At 37.9% G+C, this 24,908-nt stretch overlaps 1 protein-coding gene across 6 annotated transcripts in view; it reads left to right on the top strand.

The window, feature by feature from the left end:
* Positions 1-24,908, top strand: part of Scai (suppressor of cancer cell invasion) — a 168,044-nt gene that overhangs the window by 31,241 nt on the left and 111,895 nt on the right. For 3 of the 6 annotated variants that reach the window (XM_071600952.1, XM_071600951.1, XM_071600954.1), the window contains one exon: positions 18,102-18,214. The exons of the other annotated variants lie outside the window; for them this stretch is intronic. The gene's annotated coding sequence lies outside the window, so the exon portion shown is untranslated. The remainder of the gene's footprint in view (positions 1-18,101; positions 18,215-24,908) is intronic. 6 annotated transcript variants of the gene reach the window in all.

Here is a 24,908-nt window from a genome sequence, read left to right as displayed (position 1 = left end):
CGCGCTACCGCTTGAGCCACATCCCCAGCCCGGAGCTGAAGTCCTTTCTTGGTCCGTGTAGCCAGATGTGAACTGGCTCTTCCAGTGCCCCTCTGACCTCATCTGACCTCACCAGTCTGTGGCTGGTCCCACTTCAGTCCTTCTTAATGTTCCTGCTGTTGCTCAGACATACCAGGCAAGCTGACTCAGGGCTTGTGCACTTGCTCTGTTCTCTGCCTAGAATAATCTTCCACATTTCTGTCATGGCCTATTCTTTCACCTCCTTCAGGTTTGCACACATGTCTTCTAGGTGATCAAGACTGTTTCTAGTTGCAGCTTTCTTATCTACCTTATCTTTCTTTTTCTCCAGACCACTTATCACCTTCTTGTAAGCTATATGATTTACTTACACATTTGTTCTGTCTTCCCTGACTAGAGGTAAATTTCACTAGGCCAAGACTTTTTTATGTGTGTTTTGTTCATTGCTGGGTCACCTCTGTATGCAGAGGGAAGAGGGGAGCAATAGGACCTGATGGACAGTTGAAAACCTGAATACTGCCTGGCATGCAGTAGACTTTCAATAAATGATTGTTGAAAAAATGAATCAGGATAAAGCAGAGACTGACTTTGATCTAAATGTAAGTTCTCATGCTAGCACTAATCTGATTTATAATCTTCAGCATATTTTGCAGTTTCTCTGCCTTATTTGTTCATTTGTAAAATGAAACTAATAGGAACCATACAGGTTTGCCTGCAGGATTCAACCTAAGAATCTTTATAAAGATCTTATCTCCAGGGCTAGGGATATAGCTCAGTTGGTAGAGTGCTTTCTTTGCATGCACAAGACCCTGGGTTCAATCCCCAGTACCACCACCAAAAAAAAAAAAAAAAAAAAAAAATCTTAGTTCCAAATGTAATTAATAGTCAATAAGTTGGTTGGCACATGCTTGTAATCCCAGTGACTTAGGAGGCTGAGGCAGAAGGGTTGCAAGTTTGAGGCCAGCATCATCAATTTAGTAATACCTTGTCTCAAAAACAAAAAATGGCTGGGGATGCAGCTTAAAGGTACACCACCCTGGATTCAATCCCCAATACTAAAACAAAACAGAAAAACAATAAAAAGTCAATAAATGATAACTATTTTTTTCTTCCAAATGTGATATCCCAGGCTACGTCTATAATACCCAAGTATGTTTTATAAGTTGTAATTCTAAAGTAGCTCTAGGCCATGTGAATAGGCAACATAGGATACAAGAGCTACTTTTCACATATCTGTAGAATACACTGATATTTGTGCTTTAAAATTTTACAGTAGAATATGGCAGTTCCTCAAAAAATTAAATATAGAATTATCATGTGACCTGTCAATTCCACTTCTGGATTTATGTCCACAGCAAATGAAAGCAGGGATTCAAACAGATATGTTTAACAATGTTCATAGAAGTATTGTTCACAATAGCCAAAAGGTAGAAACAACCCAAACGTCTGTTGATAGATGAATGGATACACAAGATACATATATACATATAGTTGAATATTGTTCGGCTGTAAAAAGTAATGAAATTCTGACACATGCAATAACATGAGTAAACCTTGACTATGTTATATTAAGTGAAATAAGCCAGACCCCAAATGACAAATGTTATATGACTCCATTCATATGAAGAGTATAAAGTACTTAGATTCATAGAATTCTGCATACCTTACCAACAGGCACATAATTTCCCCGTATTTATTTACTCACCCCACATTTGGAACATTCAAGTCCACACAGAACCTAAGCCAAGGTATCATTGATAATTCTTACGAAGTAATGGCATGTAGTTGTTATTATTTGGGAAAAAAAGTTATTCCTTTCATAAGACAATTCTGAAGGATTTGCATTGTGATCAGTTTACTTTGGAGGGATATCTGCATATATATTTTTTCCACATATGAATATGTATTCTTTTTTTAATATTTATTTTTTAGTTTTTGGTGGGCACAACATCTTTTATTTTATTTTTATGTAGTGCTGAAGATCGAACCTAGCGCCCCGCGCATGCCAGGCAAGCACGCTACCGCTTGAGCCACATCCCCAGCCCTGAATATGTATTCTTAAAGAATGTTACAGTATCAGAAATAAACCTTAAGGAACTACTGTCACTTCTCTGCATCTTAGCTCAATCTCCTAGAAGTAAATCTGTTTTTTTAAAATGATCTAAGCTGGGTTGGGGTTGTGGCTCACTGGTAGAGCACTTGCCTAGGATGTGTGAGGTACGGGGTTCTATTCTCAGCACCACATATAAAATAAAGATCCAGTGACAACTAAAATAAATTTTATATATATATATATATAATCTTTTATTGATTTTATTTTTTTAAATACACGACAGAAGTGGGATGCATTACAATTCTTATTACACATATAGAGCACAATTTTTCATGTCTATATAAAGTATGTTCATGCCAATTCATGCCTTTATACATGTACTTTGTTTCTTTCTTTTTTTTTTTTGCATTACAATTCTTAATACACATATATACCATAATTTTTCCTATCTGTGTTTGTATATAAAGTATATTGACACCCAGTTCAAGTCTTCATACATGTTCTTTGGATAATGATATCCATCACATTCCACCATCCTTGCAAATCCCTTGCCCCCTTTCTTCCCCTCCCACCCCTCTTCCCTATCTAGAATTCATCTAATCCTTTCCAGGCTCTCCCTCCCTATCCCACTATGAGTCAACCTCCTTATATCAGAAAAAACATCCCGCTGTTTTTTTGGATTGGCTAACTTCACTTAGCATTATCTTCTCCAATGCCATCCATTTACCTGCAAATGCCATGATTTTGTTCTTTTTTAATGCTGAGTAAAATTCCATTGTGTATATATTTTAAAAAATGATCTAAGCCTGGTGTGGAGGCACTTGCCTATAATCCCAGCACCTTGAGAGACTGAGGCGGGAGGATTGCAAATTCAAGGCCAGCCTCAGAAATTTAGTGAGGCCCTAGGCAATTTAGCAAGACCCTGTCTCAAAAAATAAAAAGGATTCCCTGCACAGTGGAGCATGCCTGTAATCCCAGGGGCTCGGAAGGCTGAGGTAGGAGGATCTTGAGTTCATAGCTGATCTCAGCAATAGTGAGTTGCTAAGCAAATCAGACCCTGTCTCTAAATAAAATACAAAATAGGGCTGGGGATGTGGCTTAGTGGTTGAGTCTCCCTGAGTTCAATCCCTGGTACCGCAAATAAAATAAATAAGTAAATAAATAAATAGGACTGGGAATGTAGTTTAATGGTAAAGCACCCCTGCATTCAAATCCTACAACCCAAAAAACCTAAAACATTTGTATCAAAGACAGTGTTGATCACATTTATCAAAAGAAATCATTCTTTTTAATTTGCTTATTTATTTAATAAGTGATTTTTGCAATTGAGAAGAACTAGAAACAGGAGGGAAAGTTTTCATGTCTGATGATGTACATTCACTTGCTGATTAAGGGATAAGGGCACATTTGTACAAACCTAGGAATTATCAGACTTCTGCTAAACCAACAACAACAAACCTCTTCTGTCTCCAGTTCTAGCCTGTGTAATTGCCTTTGACACAGTAGCTATTACCTCCGACAGAGTAAAAGTTTAATAACTGGATTGGAGATTTCCCTTTGCAATACACAAATAGGAAAAACGCCACCACAGAAGTTTTTTCCCACATCTGACCTCCTCCCTTTCTGAGTTTTCCAGCAGTGTGTGTTCACCTTGATTCCATGCCTCATTTTAGCATTCTTAAATTATTACAGGTTGTTGGCCCTCCAAAATGTTTAATGTGTAACGTTGAACCATTACAAATGAGATTAAAACAATATTCCCACTCATGGTTGAAGGCTTCTGTTTGATTTTTGTGCCCCAATATAGACATTTTGTGGAAAATGAATAGTACACTGCTTTTTTCCCCCTCTTGGTACCAGGGATTGAACCCAGGGGTGTTTCACCACTGAGCCACATCCCCAATCCTTTTTATTTTTATTTTGAGACAGGGTCTCACTAAGTTACTTAAGTCCTCACCAAGTTGCTGAGGCTGGCTTTGAACTTATGATCCTCCTGCCTCAGCCTCCTAAGGTGCTGGGATTTCAGGCATGTGCTACCAAACCTGGCATATTACACTACTTTATTAAGTCACTTCTTTTTACTTATAATCCAGATTTACCATCCAATCATTTTTATTATAGTTTCAATTATATTCTGAGTTTATGTTCTTGATGTTGAAATATTGAAATTTCTATTTATATTAACTATTATTTTAATTCTTAGAGTTTAATTTCTTTCTTGAAGTGTAGGTATATTTTAGGCAACATACCTTTCTGGAATATCCAAAATCTATTTTACCAATAATAAAAAAATATTCCTTAGAAATACCATAGTTCTAATAGGAGTTAGACTTATATATAATCTAAATCAAAGACTCAAAGGAAGAACATTCTGATTTTCTTTCTCTTTTCTTATTTTATTTTTTTGATGGTACTAGGGATCACATCAGGGACTCCCACAAACTAGAAACTACTCTGATCCCTAGCACCTTTTATTTTGTTTTGCTAAGTAGCTGAGGCTGGCCTTGAACTTTAGATCCTCCCTCAGTCGCCATAGTCACTGGGATTACAGATATATTGCTACTGTATCCAATTATCATCCTGAATTTTTGACACAAATCTTATCTATCTCTAAAAGTATTTATATATTTAAGCACTAATATATTGAAGATTATATATATGTATATTTTAATATATTTCAGACCTTTAAACTCCTATCTATAGATTATGCATTGCTGCTTTCTGGTGTTCCCAGAAGTCACTATACAGACACACAGACACACACAGATTTTATTTATATATAAAATCTTTCTTTTCTCCTTGATGAGCAGAACTACAGGAGTGAACCAAAGAACTTTCTTTTTAAAACTCTTTAACTTTTCTCTTCCAAAAGTGTTTGTTGTTTTTTTAAACAAATAATTGTTTTATCTTGTTTTTTTTTGTGGTGCTGAGGAGTGAACTCAAGGCCTTGCTCATGCTGGGTAAATACTCTACCACTGAGCTACAGTCACAGCCTTCAAAGGTGTTTTACATATTTATTTAGGTTTTTAATTATAGGTAGTTGTGCATCCTGAAAAACAATGAAGTGTGTGTGTGTGTGTGTGTTTTTGTGTGTATTGTCACTGTATATGGTCTGTGACATTTTAAGTGAAAAGGGCATGATATAGTTTATATCATGCAATTTATTTAACAATTTTTATTTTAAAATTATGTTTGATATGCAAATTAAAAAGTCTGTACAATTGTTAATGGTGATGAACCCTAAAGAATGAAACAGAAACTACTTGCCTTAGGGTGGGATTCCTGACAGAACTTGAAATGAGGATTTGTGGGAAAGTGACTTCCTAGAAGAGTGTCAGGGAATCCTGGTAGGGAGGAGGAAAGTAAGACTGGGAGGAGAGAAGGAGGCTGGAGGCCAAGTCAAGCCTGAGGGGTTGAATCTAATGTATGAAATATGATATGTCAAGAGCTTTGTAATGTTTTGAACAACCAATAAAAATAAATAAATAAAAATAAAGTGGGACAGTAACAGTTCTAAAAAAAAAAAAGCCTCAGGGGACAGTTTAGGCTTTGTCATTCAGGGGAATTCTGAAGCTTACACCTAGGAGTGGTCCTTGTCAGGAAGCAAAGAAAGATAGAAGCCAGGCTGTTGGCATGCACCTGTAATCGCAGCAGGAGGCTGAGGCAGGAAGATCTCTAGTTGGAGGCCAGCCTGGACAATTGAGTCAGACTCTGACTCAAACTAAGATTAATAAAAGGGCTAGAGATGTAGCTCACTTGGTGAGCATGTGAGAGGCCCTGGGTTTGATCCCCAGTATCACACACCCCCCTCCAGAGAAAGAGAAAGAAAAAAAATCTGGAGACTTTATATTCTATTTCCCATCAGTAATTGCTTACATACCATCTGAGGGGGAGGACTGTAGTCCTTTTACAAGAACAGCAAGTGCTGGATGTTAGGAAGGAGAGCTGGGGATGGGCAGGATATGTGAGTAGAGGTCCCCAAAAGTAATTGTATATGGGGCTGGGGTTGTAGCTCAGCGGTAGAGCACTTGCCTAGCATGTGTGAGGCACTGGGTTCGATCCTCAGCACCACATAAAAATAAATAAAATAAAGGTCCATTGAAAAAAAGTAATTGTATCTGTTGACCCATGTTGTAGGGATTTAAACAAAATAAAGGTTTAGTTTTTCTTATGTACTTATCCAGTTCAAGCTATCCAGGGCTAGTCTGGCGGATCCACAGAGATCCAGGCTCCTTCTGTCTTCTTTGCTCTGCTGTCACTTGGTTATTGCCACTTCTTGTGTGGTCCAGAATGCTCAAAATTATATCCATATTCCCATTAGAAGAAATGGGGAAGGATCATATTAATTTCTCAAAGAACCAGTTTTGGAATCTGTATACATCACTTCAGCTTAAATTCCACTGACCATAATTTAGTTACATACTCACACTTGGATGGAAGGAAAAATAGTTTTTATTCTGGTCGACCTTATGTCCAGTTAAAAATAGGAGACCGTTATGCAACTGTTTCCCAATTAGGGAAGAACACATATTGTAGAACTATCTATTGTAGGAATGTTCATTTTCTTAGTGATATGGTTTCTTTTTTAGTTTTAAGAACAAGCCTGTATTTTTTTGTTTTAACTGTGTCACAGGTTCAGGTCTCTAGGAAGCAGAACTGGAGACAGAATTTGAGGTACAGGATGTTAAAGAATGCCCTTAAGTTCAACAGCCGCAGAAGGGATAGGAAAGAAGCAAGATTTGGCAGAAGAAGTTGAACTATGGCACGGTTCTCAGCAGAAGTCTTGGTGACTCCACAGGGAGTGCGGGAGCTGCAGCGGCCTTTCAGAGTGGTCCTGCATTGGGTTGAAACAGCTGGACTGTTTATACCCTTGTGTTTTGTTCTGATGAACTTGCAACTGAATCTCCCCAAATGTGTTAGTTGGGGAGTTCCCATGAGGGAGTAGTACCCCAAACTGTCTCTGATTTTTAGTTCAGGCCTGGAAAGAAAGGGGAAACTGGGGGATCCTATGACCCTGTTTCTGTTGGCCATTGGTATGGGCTGCCACAGGAAGGACATGACCTGGGGCCAGGCAGCTCTGCAGAGGTGTTCCTGACAGGGGTCATCTGCATTCTCAGCAATTTCTTTCTTTAAGGGATATTTTGGTGGCCATCTCCATGTATAAACTGTGTGTGTGTAGAAGTAATCCCCCTCGCCCCTCATACTGGGAGTTGAACCAAGGACCTTGCAAATGCTAGGCAAGCACTGAGCTATATCCCAATCCTTTTTATTTTGAAACAGGGGGCCTTGAATTTGGAATCCTCCTGCCCCTGCCTCCAGAATAGCTGGGTTACAGGTGTGTGCCACCACCCCTGGCATAACATCATATATCTGTTTTGTAATTTAGAACGAGTAGTATATTGGAACACATGTGTCTGGGTATATGTGGATGATCTTTACTGATTGCCTCCGTTTCTCAGTGAAATATAAAACAGTTGCCATCAGCTAAAGAGTGAGGATGGCGATGAGATGTCACTTGTTTGAAGAAAGGAGAAAGTGGAAATAGTGCTCCCAGAAAGTAAGAGTGAGTGGGCTAGGGAAAGCAGTGGAGTGCCCATTCTGGGTCAACAGTGAGACCAGTCAGCATGACTGTGGTGTGTTTCTTCAGCCATATTTAGCTGCTCAAATGCACAGAGTAGGTGGAGGTTTGTATTAAATCAGGTAATAAAACTGTTCGTTTTGAAAGCTGCTTCTTTCAGGATGTTGGTGATGTGAATGGAATTTAGAATTTCAGATTTTTAAATATACTCATTTTGGAAAGCTAAATGTAATAAGTGACAGGTCATTGAGGGGAAAAAGGCACAGTAAATTGTTCCAGGAAAAGTTTTTGGATGTTTGGATGAAAACTATAGGCCCTAATTCTGGCTAACATAAGCAAAAAAGGGATTTTTTAAAAATATTTTTTTAGTTGGTAGATGGACACAATCTTTATTTGTTTATTTTTATGTGGTGCTGAGGATCGAACCCAGTGCCTCACACGTGCAAGGCAGGCGCTCTACAGCTGAGCTACAGCCCCAACCCCAGAAAAGGGATTTTTTTGAAGATTGTCAAATACCTCATAGCATCAATGGAAAGTCTGAAGAATCCTGTTCATAAAACAGGCAGAACCAAGGGAATCAAAAGATCTGGAATCACTGTCACACTCATGCTGCTGGAGGAGAGGTCTGGTTGGGATGCTGTTGCTACCATTTCTTTCTTTCTTGTTTTTTTTTTTTTTTAATTGGGGATTGAGCACCCAGGGTGATTTACCATTGAGTCACATCCTCAGGCTTTTTAATTTTATTTTTTGTTTTTAGATAGGGTCTTGCTAAGTTGCTGAGGCTGACCTTGAACTTTTAGTCTTCCTACCTCAGCCTTCCAAGTTACTGGGATTACAGGCATGGCCACTGTGCCTGTTGCTTGCTAGTATTTCTGAGTCCAGGTATTGCAGCTGTCAGATAATTTCTGAGCTTTCCCTTCATATTGGAGTTGCATGTCTCTATCTCAGAGAACTTTAAAAAGCTCATTCTGGCTGCTATGTTAAGATTGTAATAGGGGTTCAGGTTCAAGAGTGGAGATGAGAATGAGTCAAGAGATTCTGAGATAGATGATATTGACTTACATTAGCATAGTGACACTGGTAAGGAAAAGCAGTAGACAGATGTATGAAAAGGCCTGCTAGGCTGTTGCTAAAGTTCTTGTATAGAGAAAAACATATATTTCTTCCTTCTTCCTGTTCCACGTATCGTCTTCTCTTTCCTCTTCTACTTATTCTCCTTTCATGAAACCCAGACCTTCTTGGATACTTTTATAAAAGGAATTCTGTCTTGCACAGGAGAGTGTTACTTACCCAACATTTCATAAAATCCTGCAATGTTTACATCTGTTCATTAAAGAAATCTTTCTAAGTGTAAACTGCTTTGCCAAAGGAGGTTGATAGTTTTAGTCATTCTAGAATTGGGTTCAAGCATAGACACTCAGAAATGACTTGTTTCAAGACAACCACATGATTGCCAACTATGTTTATGTTAACTGTTTTTTTCTAGGTGTGGATAAGTAAGAATACATGATATAGAGCTGGGCACAGTTGTCCATGCCTATAGTTCCAGCTACTCAGGAGGCAGAGGCAGGAGGATTGTTTGAGTCCAGGGGCTTGAGGCCAGCTTAGCACCTATCTCTAAATAAATAAATAGACAAATACAAACATACAACATAAGATCTAACTTTCATCTCAACTTTGTTTCCCAATACTCATTAGCCCCTTATTGTAGTCACTCACATTTTGGTTCTTAAAAATTTTTTTTTTAAGTTGTAGATGGACAAATACCTTTATTTTGTTGATTTATTTTTATGGAGTGCTGAGGGTCTACCGCGGAGCCAAAAATCCCAGCCCCTTAGTTCTTTAAAATAAATTAAATGTGTATCCATTATATTCAAAATAACAAGAAAGAATAGTATCTTTTTAAAAAAATGTTTTTTTTTAATGGGCTGGGGCTGTGGCTCAGTGGTAGAATGCCTGCCTCACACGCACGCCTGAGGCCCTGGGTTCGATCCTCAGCACCACATAAAAATAAATAAATAAAATAAAGTCATTGTGTTCATCTACAACTAAAGAAAAATATTAAAAAAAAAAACTTTTTTAAGACTGTGATTTATCCTCAGAAATAACTAAGAAAACATTTTAAAAATACAGAATTCCAGCCTGGTGAAGTTACACATTCTGTTAATCCTAGCTGCTCAAGAGGCTTAGGCAGGAGGATTGCAAATTTGAAGTCCAGCCTGGGCAACTTAGTGAGACCCTGTCTCCCCCGCCCCCCCAAAAATTGCTGATCATATAGTTTAGTGGTAGAATTCCCCTTGTTTCAATCCCCAGTACCACAATCAATCAAATAAATAAAACATCAAAGAATTCCAACCCTTCTGAATCATATCTATGATAAGTAAGTCCCAGAAATCTTTATCTTTAAAAAATAAACATTGCGGGATAGTCACTCAGATTTAGAAATAATAGCATTATGCTATTCAGATAAGCTTTACTCTTTACCAGGATGCTTAATTATTTTCTTTCTTTTTTTTTTTAACCGTTAATTCTTTATTAATGGGAGGGATCCATTATAAAGGAGTATTTGGATTTCTCAGTTTAATTTAAAAGTATGGGGGCTGGGGTTCGGTGGTAGAGTGCTTGCTTAGAATACATGAGAACTGGAGTTTGATCCTCAGCACTACAAAAGAAATAAAAGTGAAAAAACAAGATATCTGTCTTACTTTTGAAATTGGCTTGATAAGATTATAGATAGGTTTTTTTGGGGATGAGAGAGAAGTGGATTTCATTAGTTTTTCTTTTACCCTGTGATTATTTTGTAATCCTACAGTTTTCATTTAATCTTCCTAAGTAGAAGAAACTTATTCTCTATATTACAAGAATATAGCCCACTGATCTACAGCTTCAGGCAATATAGAAACAGCTAGAGTCACTGCTTTTCAAACTTTTTTTTTTTTTTAATATTTTTTTAGTTGTAGACGGACACAGTACCTTTATTTTATTTGTTTATTTTTATGTGGTGCCAGGGATTGAACTCAGTGCCTCAGGCGTGCTAGCTAGGCAAGTACTCTACTACTGAGCCACAACCCCAGCTTCTGCTTTTTAAACTTAATATGCATACAGGTGATCTGGAGAACTTGTTAAAATGCAGGTTCTGATTTAGTAGGTCTGGGGTGGGGCTGAGATTCTTCTTTCTGTTACATACTGGGGTGATGCTGCTGCTGCCGGTCTGTGGATCTCATTTTGAGTGGTAAGAAGCTAGATGATAATTGTATCCTTTATACTTTTCATCTTTGCATGCTTTGGGGCATGCTTTTTGGCTATTTAATTTGACCAAAAGTTGAGTTAGTACATTTTAAGAAAATTGAATTATATAACCTTTTCCTGCTTTCTCCCATGTTCTCAAAGGTTATAGTACTAAATATAGCTTAAGGATTGTAGTTTCATGTTTCCCAAATGAATTAAAAGAAGAGAAGTGTTAGAGGCAGCATAATGTTTACTGAATCATTAAATTTGCAGCAGCAAAATTGACTCTTTTACTTGGGTTAGTCTGAACTAAGTATATACTATTAGTAACAAAATTAAGTATAAAAAAAGATATCCTGTTGAAAATTGTTATCAGAAATGCAGAATCGACATAAGGAGTGGGAGATTTATGTTTTGTAGGGTTCAAGAATGCTTGGATAGAGCATTACTTATTAATGGGAGGGATCCATTATAAAGGAGTATTTGGATTTCTCAGTTTAATTTGAAAGGGGTGATTTTGCCTCTCTTGTTTGGCCATATCGGGAGACAGTTTTAGTTATCACAATAGATGGAGTGGTTGTGGTGCTACGGGCATCTAGTGGGTAGAGTTCAGGAATGCTGTTAATACCCTACAATACACCAGACAACGCCCCCACCCACAAACAAAGAATTATATAGCCCAAAAGGTCCATAGTGCCAGTGTCAAGAAACCCTATGTTGAAGTATTTTCACAAGTACTTGGATATTTCTTTAAATTAAAACAAACAGAATATAATCAACCAACATGGCATATCCCTGTAATCCCAGCAATTTGGGAGGCTGAGGCAGGAGATCGCAAGTTCAAGGCCACCCTCAGTAACTTAGTGAGGCTCTAAACAACTTAGGAAGCCCTGTCTCAAAATAAAAAATGAAAGGTGCTGGGGACAGAGGTCAGTGGTCAAGTGCCCCTGGTTTCAATCCCCAGTACCAAAATATATACATATAATCATCTGTATTTCTACCAATCAGAATTGACCTATATTAACCTTTATCAGATTTTTGGTTTAAGAAACATCACCATATTATTTTGGGAAAACAATACACAATCATTATTTTGAATTTAAACAGTGTTGAAAGTTCAAAGATGAAACTCTACTTACTCTAACCACCCAGAAATATCCATCCTTAACTGTGGGTAAACACCGTCCCAGATATCTATGAATACATAGAGAGAAGAATAGAGAGAAATGCTTTTATGAAATTGAGACCAGAGAATAGACATACTAAAAACCTTTTTTTTTACAAAAAAATTTAAACTTACAGAAAATAAACAAAATAGAATAATGACTTCCCATGTATTTATCACCTAACTTCAACAATCATGAATTCATGGCCAATTTTACTTCATCTACATCTACACCCACTCAACTAATCGAGTACTTTGAAGCAAATCCAAGACATCAAATCATTTCAAATGTCACTATTTCAGTGTGTGTCTCTAAAACATAGAGACTTTTTTTTGGATCCATTTTCATACACATACAATTACCAATTCCTAATTCTTCTTTTCTCCCTACCCACCTCATTACGTTTTCTTTCAGATTTTTCTTTTGTCTAATGAGATTGCACATGATGAAAGATCACTAATTTTACAAAGAAAGGAGAATGGATGCTACATAGGCCAAAACAAAAGCTATCGCCGTAAATATTTTTCATATTTTCTTTCTAGAATGTTTTAATCTATTTGGATATGCCATGTAAAATAATGAAATGCATAATTTTTCTTTTACTAATCTGTTTTCTCCGGTGGTCTTGTCTTTTCCAGTGTTTCTCTGACCTTTCTGCTTTGCTGTAGGAATGGCCTGTGAGCAGGAACAGGAGTATCCCTGCAGGCATCCTTTATTTAATTTGTGGGGACCTTTTTGAAGGCAAGGACCACATCTTACCAACTGGTTTGACAGATACCATTAGCCTGATCTGAGTATTAAAACACGGGCTAGCAATATTGAGGGAATCATGCCTCAGTATTGATTGATGTGTTAATCAGTACTACTGGCATTTAGCAGTTATTTACAATAAAACCATTGATGTAGAACAGAAAATTAAGCTCATTTAGCTCTAACACATGCATAGAAGAGAACAAGATTCAGATGCTAGTATCTGCTTTCTCTGGTCACGTGCTCTTGTTTTCTTATAGTATTTATTTATCTGGTTACCATATATTCCTGTTTGCCTGACTATCTCAGTTTTTGCGTAGTCTTGATACAATCATTAATAAAACCCCTCTTTTCACAGAATTTCTCAATTTAGATGGTAAATAGTAATACTACTTGTATAATATTTAATGCATGCAGACTCTTTTAAGCATTCTGCATATATTCTCATTTAATCTTTGTGACAACCCTAAGAATTATATCCAATTATTTTCCCAGTTTTCCATATGGGAAGATAGAGGCACAAGTTAAATAACTTTGCTATGATTGTGCAACTATTTTTTGAGGAGAAAGTGACAGAGCCAGGATTTGAATGTTGGCATTTGGTACTGGTGCTCCCAATCACTCTGCCATTCTACATCTGTGCTGGTCCCAGTACATCAGCCTTTGTAAAATATATGCTGACTGCCTGGTAAGGTGGTGCACGCCTGTAATCCGAGCCTCTTGGGAGGCTGAGGCAGGAGGATGTTGAGTTCAAGTCTAGCCTCAGCAATTCATGGAGGCCCTAAGCAACACAATGAGACCCTATCTCTAAATAAAATACAAAAAAAGGTTAGGGATGTGCCTCAGTGGTTAAGCACCACTGGGTTCAATCCCAGTAACTCTTGATAGATAGAACACTCATCTGTTTCCCCCACCCCTAGTACTGTAGGTTGAACCCAGGGGCACTCTACTACTGAACTCTAACCCCAGCCCATTTTATTTATTATATTGAGACAGGGTCTTGGTAAGTTGTCCTTGAACTTGCAATCCTCTTGGCCTGAGTCTCCCAAACCACTAGGATTACAGGTATGTGCCACCATGCCTACCTCAACATTCACCTGTTTTATGCTTATAATGCCAGCTCTTTGGTATTTCCTCCAAGACTGTCAAGTAAATGAACCACCTCAGATTCTGGAGATTCTCAAGTCTCTGCTATAGTTACTTCCTTCTGGTGGTCTTTGATATCTTAAATTCATTCACCTGCCCAGTGTGATGGCGCACACCTGTAATCCCAGCTACTTGGGAAGTTGAAGATTGCAAGTTCCAGTCCAGCCTCAGCAACTTAGTGAGACCCTGTGTGCAAATAAAAAATAAAAAAATGGAGATGGAGCTCAGTGGTAAGAGCACCCCTGAGTTAAATCCTCTCTAATAACAACAACAAAAAATCCACGCACACCCAGTCCCAGCACCTAGAATGGTGCCTGCCGTAGGTCTTATACATGTCTACACAGACTTTTCACTACCTTGAATCAGTTCCTATTTTTTTTACTTCTTTTTTTTTTTAAGAGAGAGAGAGAGAGAGAGAGAATTTTTTAATATTTATTTATTTTTTTTAGTTTTTCAGTAGACACAACATCTTTGTTTGTATGTGGTGCTGAGGATCGAACCCAGGCCGCACGCATGCCAGGCGAGCGCGCTACCGCTTGAGCCACATCCCCAGCCCCTTGAATCAGTTCCTGTTTTGAAATTATCTGGGAACCGTGTTCAGTGCACTTGGATCAGGGACTTTGAGGAAGAAATTATTTGATACAGCTAGTAAACTAGTCACTTTGAAATAACTTCCAGTTTATTTAGTAAAGATGTAATGAATGTGCAGAAATAACCATGGTATAAAGCAACTGAGGTGCATGAGAAAGTCACTTAAGAGTCTGGAGAAAAGCACATGGTTCCAGACAGGGCTGATCCAGAAAAGTTTTATGGAGGTGGGCACATAAGCCAGTTTAACCCATTTTGTCCCACTGTCTCAGATGTGGCACACCTGTAAAACAAACCTGACATATAATTATATAATATACTATGTAATTATAGAATAGTAAGGCTATAATTATAAAATAATCTCTAGATCTATATAAACTTTATAATCTATATAAACTGTAGCCTATTTTAAAAAGCCTGTGTCAATTATGTTGAAATAGTTGCAGATTTGAAAACTTGGGACTGAAATTGGCTAGAGAGTTTCTATCACCTATCTAAGAATGGGCCTTAAGTTTGCCCAGTGTCGAGGCTTGGCAGAAGAGTGACACTTGATCATTTTTCTGCAAAAAGGATTTGATATGTGACACTTGGTCCTGTTTTGCTTTCAGTTGTCATCATCATCCCTGTGGCCCATTTTGATCCGCTAGGTGTGCTGTAGCAGCAGGAGCAGATGGAGCTCTGTAGCGGCTGACCTCTTCAAGTCAGCTGATACCCAGAGGTCTTTTTTCCTAATGAAAACATTGTCTACTTTTATTACAATATAATTACATTTGCTTTTTTACTCTTTTATTTGACATCTTGATAAGAAAAAATTAATTACATTTGAATAGAACTTATCACACTAGTCTGGTGAGATACAGAAGTGTTCATTATCCTTTTTTTTTTTTACAAATGAGGGAACTAAAGTTAGGTTGAATTGTGAGCTGTGTGGCTTTGGGGAAAACAGACAAAAAAAAAGTGTGTATGAGTGTGTGTGTGTGTGTGTTAGAGATCAAGTCCCAGGCCTTGCACATGCTAGGCCTAAACACTACTATTGGGACTTTGTGTCTTCAGGATTCAAATCCATTGTGTGCCTCATGATCTTATTTTAACTTACTAAATTAAAAGAAATGTAATCAATGTCAAGGCAAAGAATAATGAAAGTTGTGATCCTCTCACATTATGAATTCCTTTTTAAAAATTTTTTTAGTTGTAGATGGACACAATACCTGTATTTTATTTGTTTTTCTTTCTTTCTTTTTTTTTTAATTTTTATGTGGTGCTGGGGATCAAACTTAGGGCCTTACATGCACAAAGCAAGTGCTCTACCACTGAGCTACAGCCCCAGCCTCACACATTGGGCATCTTTTTTTTTTTTTTATTAGTTGCTTAAAACATTACAATGATCTTGACATATCATATATCATACATTTGATTCAAATGGGGTATGAATTCTTATTTTTCCCACGTGTACAGGTTGCAGGATCATATTGGTTATACAGCCACGTTTATACATACTGCCATACTAGTGTCTGTTGTATTCTTCTGTCCTTCCTATCCCCCCTCCCCTCCCCTCCCTTCCCCTCCCCTCATCTCTCTCTATCCCATCTACTTGTTTTTATTTTCTTATATATTTGTTTTTAAGTTGTAGTTGGACACAATACCTTTATTTTATTTATTTTTACGTGGTGCTGAGGATGGAACCCAGGACCTTGCATGTGCTAGGCAAGGGCTCTACCGCTGAGCCACAACCCCAGCCTCTTATGAATTCCTTTTAAAAAAAATATTTTTAGTTGTAGAAGATACAATACTTTTTTATTTATTTATTTTTGTGTGGTGCTGAGGATTGAACCCAGTGCTTCACACATGCTAGGTGAGGCTCTGCCATTGAGCCACAACCCCAGCCCACACATCTTGTGTGGGCAGGGAACTATACCTGTAGCCACATTGGAACTGTACATTGTAGCCAATAAGTGGAAAAGTCTGGTATTGGGGACTTCTCCTGGAGGGTAAGATCTGCTCAAAAAGGTCCTAAACAGCACCGGAGATGGGGGTGACCTGCTGTAATCACAGAGCCTCTCAGAGATGGGTGTGACCTGCCAAGATGCCAATAAACCTGTTGACTGCAAGACATGAAGCAAGACTCTACCCCTGAATCTTATTCCTGCCTTTGATGTGCTCCCTTAAATAAATCACTGAAGCCATTTTCTAGTTGTTCAGCTCCAGCTTTTGTGTGGGCTGGACCTATCAGGTGCTCCATCCTTTAAAACTATAATTCTGACTCTCTCTTTTTGTTCTTTACTAATTATTTCAGACTTTAAGTTCTTTGGAGGCTTATCACTCTGAGCAGGCAAAAGTTCCCTGGCGAGGTGCTGGCCACCCCATGATAGTGGGGTGCTGGGGATTGACCCCAGGGCCTTGAGCATACTAGGGCCTGTATTCTTCCCTGGCCTAAAGTCCCAGCCATTTATTTTATTTTGAGACAGGAGCTCATAAAGTTGTCCTGGCTGGCATCGAACTTGTGATCCTTCTACCTCAATCTCTTGAGTCCTTGGGATTATAGGCATGTGCCACCGTGCCCAACACTTTGAGGAAGAGTTTCTTCTTCTTTTTTTTTTTTTTTAACCTTTTTTGCTCCTGGCTTGTTGCAGACAAAACTTGTAACTTAAGAAAGCAAGATTTGCACAGTGTAGATCATAAGTATCTTTTGGTGGGTTATTGTTTTTTTCTGCTTAGTACACATCAGGTGTAAGCTAACATTTTCACAACTATTAGCCTTCTCTCATTGAATGCTGAGATATTGGTATGGGGTCAAATTACATACACAGACCTTGGGCTGCGACTGCTCTTATCTTTGTATGTAATTAAGAATTAAACATCTATGTGGCCTGTACTTCTTTACATGCTGAATAGGAGAAATGTCTTCTTGTTTGGGTATTGACTGAGGCTCTTGCCTGTACATTTGTTCTCTCTTTGAATTTTCATGTTATAAATCAGTGGCTTTTTGTGTGTGTGTGTGTGTTGGAGGATCAAACCCAGGACCTTGCATGTGCTAGACAGGTGCTTTAGCACCCCCAGCACATTGGATACTTAAAATGAATGTGAAAACTAGCTTGGTGGCATACACCAATAATCCTGTTCTCAGGAATGAGGCAGGAGAATTGCTTGAGTTCTGGAGATTGAGACCTGCCTGGGCAACAGAGAGACCTCATCTCTCTCTCTCTCTCACACACACACACACACACACACACACACACACACACACACACATACACACATTGAATTACTTGATATTTGACTACAGCCTCTGTGGATTCTCTCCTGGAAACAGTTTAAATGATTTGTTAGCAATAGGCTACTTCAGGTTCTGCCTTCTCACAGTAGGATTCACAGTAAGATTTTCTCCAGGATTCATATTTTTGATGTCTTCTTCCATTTTGTGTATTTTGTGTATCTAGGCCCCTCAGTTTCATAAATACACCTTGCATGTGTCTTTTATCTTTATACCTTTTAGATAACTACTTAACTAGACCTCAGCTCTCCATCTTGATTATAGAGTTTTGATTTTGAGTTTGTTTGTTTTTTTCCTAATCAGATCATAACGGAGCATACTGTAGTATGTGCTTTGGTGGAAGCAGGGAGCAGCTTATAACTTCAAGCCTGGAGTTCTTAGGACATTCTTTCTGTTTTTTGCCAATGAAAAAAGTAGTAAGTATCATGAAAGTAAGAAAGAATGAGAGTGCATTTTATGAGAGCCAAGGAAATTGAAAATATTTGGAAAAGAGGCCTGCAATCTGCAGAACACAAGGCTATTTGATTTATCTGAGGAAAAAAAAATTTCAGAGTAATTAAATCCTATATATTTAATTTGATTTAGATTATACTTGTGTGTGTGTGTGTGTGTGTAAGTATGTATGTGAGTGGGGATTGAGCCCAGGGGTGTTCCACCACTGAACTACATCCCCAGTCCTTTATTTATACTTTTTATTTTGAGTCAGGATCTTTCTAAGCTGCTGAGGGCCTCGATAAATTGCTTTGGCTGGCCTCTAACTTAACAAACCTCTTGCCTTGGCCTCCCAAGTCACTTGAATTACAGGCATGTGCCACCGTGCCTGGTTTTTTTTTTTGAGAGAGAATTCTTTAATATTTGTTTTTCAGTTTTCGGCGGACACAACATCTTTGTTTGTATGTGGTGCTGAGGATTGAACCCAGGCCGCATGCATGCCAGGCGAGCGCGCTACCGCTTGAGCCACATCCTCAGCCCCTGGTTTTATTTTTTTATTAAATTTTTAAATTGCCCAGGTTGGCCTCAAACTTGTGATCTGCCTGCCTCAGCCTCTAAAGTAGCTGGGATTATAGCCATGCTTTACCCTGACCTGCAAACTAGTTATTTTTAAAATTCTATTGTATGAGTATCTTGTTGCTACATAAAAATAGTCATAGTATAGAATTTCCTGCAAAGAAGATCTACATATGGCTAAGAAGCACAAGAAAGATGTTCCATATTACTCATCATTATAGAAATGCAAATCAAAACTGCAGTGAGGACTGGGGTTGTGGCTCACTGGTAGAGCGCTTGCCTAGCATGTGTGAGGCACTGGGTTCGATTCTCAGCACCACATATAAATAAATAAAATTAAAAGGTCCATTGACAATTAAAAAGAATTAAAAAAATAAAACACAATGAGATGCTACTGCACACCCATTCAGATGGTTATTACAAACAAGCAACAAACAGAAAAATGAGCATTGGTGAAGATATGGAAAAGTTGGAACTCTTTGTGCCTCATTTTGGAAATGTAAAATGGTAAAGCTACTGTGGAAAACAGTATGATAGGCTTAAAAACAGAATTTCCATATGAGCCAGTAATTCCACTTCTAGTACACACCCCAAAGAATTGAAAGCAGGGTCTTGAAGAGATACTTGTAAGCCTTTGTGCATAGCAGCATTATTTACAGCAGCTAAAATGTGGAAGCTACTTAAGTGTCCATTGACAAATGGACATGAAGAATATGGTATGTGCAGCTTGGTGTGATGGCACACATCTGTAATCCCAGCGGCTTAGGAGCCAGGAGGATCGAAAGTTCAAAACCAGCCTCAGTAGCTGCGAGGCACTAAGCAACTCAGTGAGATGCTGTCTCTAAATAAAATACAACATAGGCCTGGGGATGTGGCTCGGTGGTTGAGTGCCCTGAGTTCAACTCCTGGTAACCCACCTCACCAAAAAAAAAAAAAAAAAGAATATGGTAGTGCATGTAATGGCAGGTTAATCAGCCTTAAAAAGGAAGGGAATTCTGGTATGTGCTGCTGTGCACGGAGGAACCCTGAGAACATTATGCCTCGTGAAATAGGGCACTCACAAAAAGACAAATGCTGTATGGTTGTAGTTATATGAGGTACTTGAGAGCAACAGAAGCGTAGAGACAGAAAGTGGAATGGTGGGTGCCAGGGACTGGTGTGAGGGGGAAATGGGAAGTCGTTATTTCATGGGTATAGAATTTCAGTTTTACAAGATGAAGAGAGTTATGGATATTGATGGTGGTGATGATTGCACAGCATTTTTAATATATTTAATAAAATCATTGAACTGTACACTTGATTAAGATGGTAAGTTTTTAATATTTGTATTTTACCATGATCCAAAAAAAGTGAAAAAAAAAGTTGTAGGAATAAATTTTCATAAGTGGTTTTCTGTGTTTTCCCATTTCTTCTACTTCATGCCTTCATGTACCCTCTGAATCTTCATACACTGTTTTCTTTGCTTTGCTGTTACTTTTATACATCAGAATGATTTAATCCTTATTTCAATTAGTTGAGCAAGAGAAAAAATATTTTACACATTTACATCTTTCCTCATTAATTAAAATCTCTCTTGTCCCCTTTCTCTTGCCCTTTGGCTTTCTTTTCTGGTCCTGGGTACAGCAGATACATGCACATGTGTTTACCCTCAGTAGAGAATTTTTTCCTTCCCCTGACACACCTTGCCCTGATCACAGCTCCGTTTCCTAAGTCAGTAGGGACCAGACCCCTAGAGCATCCTGGTGGACTGGCGGAGAGAAGTGCAGGAGGCAGTAAGTGGGGTCGGGTGGTCTCTCCAGCTCTTGCCTGACTCTGTGCTTTCATCTTTCTTCCTGCTCTTCTTTCACTCCTTTTACTGCAGAGCTTTCTGTTAGTTGTACTGTGTCTCAGTGGAATTAGTACTGGAATTTGCATATTTTTGTGTTAGATAGACACATCTCTTTTCCATATTTGGTAGGCAGAATGATATCTTCATAGTGTCTTGGACAACATTTTATGGCCTTCTGGCTGTTCATCACTGCTGTGCTATGTCCTAATTCCTTTGGCTTCTTAAACTATTTTAGCCCTTATGGTCTTAGTCAGTTTCCTTGTACTTTTTGTGTGTGTGCACTGAGGATCAAACCCAAGGCTTTGCCCATATTAAGTCCATGCTGTACCCTTGAGCTACACCCAAGCCACAGTTTCTTTATGCGTTGATCAGTGAGAAGTTTGGTAACCATGAACTTCTCTTCTACTTATTTTAACATATAATTTATTTTAATAACATTTTGTTTTTAGAAAATGATTTATACATAATTCATGATGATTTTATGCTCTCCTTAATGCACGAAGATTTTCATACTGAAACGACCAGCTTTTGGAGCTCTGTCATTTGTTCATATTATAGGAATACCATCTGCACCAAGCATAGCTTCTTGTTCCTTTTACACCAAATAAGGCAAATCTGTGACCCCCACCCCACACACCATGTTTTGGTATTCAGTATTTTTTAGTTTATGTTCTATTTTTGAGCATGTTCATGGCAATTTTCTAATAGTTTAAGAATACATTTAATTTATAGGACAATTTTGCATCCATTAGAGTTCGGTTTATTGTTTGATAGCCTTATTAAATAGATATTGCTAGAATTAAATTTTTACAGCTAAGAAAATATATGTGATACTCTATGTTCATGTGTAATTATATGGCCATCCCATCTCTTTATATGTCTTTCTAAAATTCTTAATGTCATAAGAAAATGAACTCTTTCCTTTTTTGGCGGGGAGTCTTTTCTTTTACCACATTTTAAAAATTGGTGCTTTATAGTTGCACATAATGATGGGATTTGTTGTTACAATTTCGTAGATGCACACAATATAATACTATGATTTAGCCAATATCATTCCCCAGAATTTTCCCTTTCCCTCCCCTCTTCCTTCCCCTGTCCCTTTCCACTACTGATCTCTGATTTTCATGAGACCCATCCCCACCTTTCTTTTCCTTTTTTCTCTCTAGATTCCACATATGAGAGAAAACATACAACTTTTGACCCTTTTGAGATTGGCTTATTTTGCCTAGGTTTCAAGTTCCATCCATTTTCCTGCAAATGACACAATTTGATTTTTCTTTATGGCCAAATAAAATTTCATTGTATGTATACACAGTGTGTGTATATATACTACATTTTCTTTATCCATTCATCTGTTGATGGACACTTAGGCTTGGCTAGTTTGAATTATGCTGCTGTAAACATGGGTGTGCAGTATCATTGTAGTATGATGACTTTAATTCTTTAGAGTAAATACCGAGGAGTGGTGTGGCTGGGTCATATGGTGGTTCCATACTTACTTAGTCTTTTGAGGAACCTCCATACTGATTTCCATAGTGGTTGTAATAATTTACAGTTTCACAAACAGTGTGAAAATGTTCCTTTTTCTCCATATCCTCTCCATTATTTATTATTTTTTTATTATTTTTATTAGAGAGTTATAATTATTCATAGTAGTTGGGTTCATTTTGACAAAATCATACATGCAAAAAATTTGATTTTAATCCCCATCCCCCTTGTTCCTTGCCTTCTCTCTCCTGTACTATACAGATCTTCCTTTTGTTCCTTTATTTATTTACTTATTTTTAATATTTTTTTCAGCTGTAGATAGACAAAATACCTTTATTTATTTATTTTTATGTGCTGCTGAGGATGGAACCCAGTGCCTCACACGTGTGAGGCAAGTGCTCTACCACTGAGCTGCAGCCTTAGCCCCACTTTATTTATTTATTTATTTTTAATTTTTTTTTTTAAGTTGTTGAGGACCTTTATTTTTATTTCTTTATTTGTATGCGGTGCTGAGAATTGAACCCAGTGCCTCACGCGTGGTAGGCAAGCACTCTACTGCTGAGCCACAACCCCAGGCCCGTTTATTTACTTTTGATTGGGACAAAGGTGAACTTCCCTTTGGTACATTTACATATGCATAGAACATGATTTTGTTTGATTCAGTCCATATTTCTTCCCCTTTTCCTCCCTCCCTCTCATCCATCTCCTTTATTCCACTCATCTTCCCTATATATTTATATCTGATCCCCCCCACTCTGTTCTCTTTCTTATTTTCCACAGTTTGTATTCTTGATCACTGCCAGAAAATGATCTCTTTCTTAGCTTATGTTTTCTGTAAATGTTTCTTTTCTTTATCAGAATGAATTTTGCATTATATTTTTATTTAATTTCCTGTGTACTTAACATATTTTTGTCAGCCTGTTTCCCTTGTAAGTTTAATCATAGAAACATTCCTTATTGTTTTAAAACACCGCTAACTATAGACTAATAATGGTAGAGATAAACATTAGGTAGTGTTTTCAAGTTTCTTTCATACCTGATAATCTCATTTTAATTTCTACTACAGTTATTTGAGTTGGTAGGACAGGTTTAAATTGTTTCTTTTGGTGGGTTGACTGGAAGTGTTAGCTAAAGTTACTAGAAAAGGTTAGGACAGGAATGTGTGGGCTTCTCTCTCTTCAGTGCTCTTCCCGTGGCCACTATGACTTTGTTTATTCTCTTGTAATATAGGAAATACCATAAAAGTGTTAGGGTAGCTGGCACAAATCTCTGCAAGAGATGCATTTCTGAGTCCAGCAAAGGTTTATTGACAGAATATCTGCCAGGCTGCCCTCTATAAGGTGCAGCAGACTGCTGGGAAAAAATTCTTAATTGTATAGTCATGTACAATGGAGTAGCTAAAAAATAACTCATCTGGTCTTGTGAATGTAACTTGGTGGTGTTACTTGGTGTCTTTGTTGTGGTTTCAGTAGTTAGGGACTTTTGGGGTGTGGGCCTAATGGGAAGGTCATGCCTCGGTGGGCAGGTGTTGATTTTCAAAATGGAGTTTGGCCTAAGGACTAACATTAAGTAATACAGATGTATCATTTTCTCTCTGGATTTCTTTGAAACTTTCATCTTGCAAATCTCTTGCTCAGAATTAAATCCAGAGTAGCAGTTTCTCTTGATGCTTTGTTGAAAGACTTCCTATAAAAAGAAAGTGTCAATAAGACAGGTCAATAATTTGCCAAATTTTCTGTGTTTAGTAAACCAAGTCATAAAACAGTTGTCCTCACTTATTGCCATTTTGCCTATTTTTCTGTCTTGTCATCCCTGTTAGGACTTTATATGTCTAAGTATTAGTTTCCTAGACCCACTATAACAGAGAAAAGGGCACTGAACCTTATTAGTCAGAAAAGAAATGCTAATTAAAGCTAAAATGAGAAATGACAGTTGGGGTAGGTTAAAATAAGAGAAATTTATACTCTCTCAGTTTAGGATGCCAGAGTCCAAAATTAAGATGTTGGAGAACTGGTTCCATCCTAAGGGCTCAGAAGGAGAATCTGTTCATGCCTTTCTCTGAACTTCTGGTATTTGCTAACAGTCCTTGGTGTTCTTTGACTTGCAGGTGCATAATTCCAGTCTGTGCTCCCATCTTGTCAGGGCTGTCTTCCCTCTGTGTGTATTTTGACATGGCTTTCTTTTCTCTATGTGTCTGTCTCTTTTCTTACGAGGACAGCAGTCACATTGGATGAAAAGTATTTCTTCATGTCACCTTACACTTCAACTACATCTGCAAAACCCCTATTTCCAAATCAGTCACATTCATAGGAATCAGGGATGAGGACTCCAACATATCTTATTGGGAGACACAATTCAGCCCACAACAGCGTCTTTTTAGGAATCTCTTTCCCAGGTGATAGGTTTATCCGTGTGCTTTCCTTAACTGTCTATTGAACTGACTTTGTTTATATGTATTTTATCACATTATTTTAATTTTATTCATAAGTATTATTGCTTGATTGATTGAGTGTGGGGCCAGGTGTTGAAGCCATGGCCTGCAATGTGCCAGGCAAGTGCTCTACCACTAAACTTAGCTGCTGTTCACTCTTTTTTTTCTTTTTAAAATCATTTATTTATTTATTTATTTTTTATCTTTTTAATTTTTTTAATATTTATTTTTTTTTTTAGTTTTTTTCGGCAGACACAACATCTTTGTTTGTATGTGGTGCTGAGGATCGAACCCGGGGCCACACGCATGCCAGGCGAGTGCGCTACCGCTTGAGCCACATCCCCAGCCCTCTTTT

This window comes from Marmota flaviventris, chromosome 13, assembly GCF_047511675.1.
Source record: "Marmota flaviventris isolate mMarFla1 chromosome 13, mMarFla1.hap1, whole genome shotgun sequence".
Classification (NCBI taxonomy): Eukaryota; Metazoa; Chordata; class Mammalia; order Rodentia; family Sciuridae; genus Marmota; species Marmota flaviventris.
Note: the sequence above shows the minus strand (reverse complement) of the source record. Positions and strands in the feature narration are given on the sequence as shown.